Raw genomic sequence first — 2650 nt, forward strand, 5'->3', positions numbered from 1 at the left:
GACATGTTTTCCTTGACTTGGCAAAAGTAGTAACTGAAATTGGTTCCTTAAAGTGATTTTTGAAAATGAGAGAATTTTGCATACTCATTAGCCAAAACAAGAATTATCTTCTTAGTCTTTTTTCTGATAAATATATCTAGTGTATTACTTAATAGAAAACAAAAGGATTTCAACAAGTGTAACCCACCGGTTCCTCTCAAATAAGTGTACCAGATTGAAGAACATACAATATGTTGTAGAATCAGCAAACTAGAAGTATGGGGTACCAAACCAAATCATATTCAACCACGTCATAGAGCTAATACGAGCAACAAAAGGAACAAATAATCTATAACCACAATGTCAAAATTTAACTGAACAATGCTGTTAACCAATTCTTGAACCTAGTTTTTTTTTAAACCTAAATTTCTGAGTCTCAGCAGCAACAAAAAATGAATACCGGAAGAGACAACGAAGTACAAACTTTCAAATAGAGATTCAACACTAGAAGAATACCAGAATGTGTCGTGATTGACGAGAAGATGCCATATCAGTAAGCAAACACAGATATGTTGGACCAAACACTAGCTAGTGGAAGAAAAGGAATTTGAGCCCTAGGCTCTGATACCATGTAATGAATGAAAGAAGTTGTTTTCTATTCATGAATATACAAGCTATTTGTACAATTACAGGGAATCATATAAAAAGAAATCAATTAAAACAAATAAAAGAAAATATTCTACAATAACTTTTATTATTTTGTAATATTCTAGAATCACTTTGTGATTTGCTACTATATTCTGTAACAGTGGGGAACACTAATAACCTATTTTCATCTAATATTAAGCTAAAACAAGTTAAATTGTTACTTTATACTTGCTATTATTCCCATAAATTACTTTCTACACCCCCTCTTATGGAAATAATACACTAAGAGTACAAATAATAACAATTGAATTAAGTTCAAACCTTAATCCTTGTGGGATCGACTCTAACCTTTGTTAGGATATTTTTTGACACAATGATCTCTTTATACTTCTTTTGAGAGGTGTAATTTGGACGTATTAAGGTTAGGGTACAATCTCAGTCATGGTCTCAAAATGTGATCGAGGTCGGGGTCTCAGATAAGGGTTGGGGTCGGGTCTCAGGTTAGGGTCATGAATGGGGTTGGGCTCAGTTCTAAAGTTGTGGTTTCAAGTTAGGTCTTAGGTATGTATTGGGTCTCAAATTAGGATCAAGTCTCGAGTTTGGATCTCAAGTAAGAGTCAGGGTCAAGTCGGGGTCAGGGTCATTTTTTGGGCCAGGGTGAGGTTTGGGGTCTACAGTTGAGGTTGTGGTAAGGTCAAGGTCAAAATCGAGCCTTAGGTCAAGGTGAGGATTGGATCACGTATTAGGGCTGGGTCTGGTCTCGGGTCTAGGTTATGGTCGAGGTTGATCCTCAGATCGAGGTTGAAGTTGGGGTCGGAGTCGAGTATCGAGTTGGGATTTGGGTTAGGATCAGGTATCGAGTTAGGTCACATCTAGGGTTGAGGTCGAGTCTTGGGTTGGATTAGGTCTCGGGTCGGATCTTGGGTCTTCTCATAATTACATTTTTTGAGTTGTTGTTGTTGACACCTGATTTTGACCCTCAACAATATAAACTAATCATCGAGTTTCTTTAATTTCAAACGAGTTAAAATAATTAGTTTTATAAAATTTCAAGATTATTTTGAAAGTTATTTAAAATAGTTTTGCCACTTTTTATTTAATTTTTAGATAATATATATGTGTTCCATAATTATGTATGTAATTAGTATATTTTATAAATATTTGTAAATCATCACAAAATATTGTACATTTTAGTTAAATATTTATCAATTTACTTTAAGTTATATTTACAATTTGGAGTTAATTAGTTTGTAATTAAATGAATTATTTTATAATTGAATTAATTATTATATTTCGTTAAGATTAAGAAGCTTGTTGATTAATTATATTAATTCGTCTTACTTATTTACTAGCCGAGTTTGCTAAGTAAATTTAATTTGGTTATGTTCACAAATTAATGGATCAATTGCAATTCACTTGGCCTATTTCTATCTCATTCTCAATTATTCCTCCAGTTTATTTCCAGCAAATAGACCCAGCCCATCCCAACAATAGAATTCTCCCAGCCCACTTTCTCAATTCCAAATCCCACAATACAAAGAGTCTCATTAATCGACCTAATTCAAAAAAGAATAAATTACCTATATACACATCTTTATTTTCCATAATTTCTATTATTCCCTATCGTTTAAAAATATTTCAAAAATCCCTCTTTTTCCTTTCAAATCTATTGTTCCAGATACATAAAGTTATACACGTTTTTCTTTCTATTTTTACTCCTTATTTCACTCCCTCAACCTCTTCCTATTTTTACTCACTCTATCTCTTTCTATTTTCACTCCCTCAATCTTTACTTCCTTTATTTATTAATTTTCAGATTTAATTCTCTCTATTTTCAGTAATATCTCTCCACAATTTTTTTCAAAACAACTCAAGTTTTCGCTTTATAATTTTTTTCCTAAGAATTATCGGATTTTCCTCCATTTTCACCTTCACAATATGCATAAGGGAAATGTAAAAGATATAATTTATTCATATTGTTTCCTGCAAAAAAATCAGTTTTAGGAGATCCTCTTTTGCCGTT

The sequence above is a fragment of the Solanum lycopersicum genome, chromosome 8 (assembly GCF_036512215.1).
Source record: "Solanum lycopersicum chromosome 8, SLM_r2.1".
NCBI lineage: Eukaryota > Viridiplantae > Streptophyta > Magnoliopsida > Solanales > Solanaceae > Solanum > Solanum lycopersicum.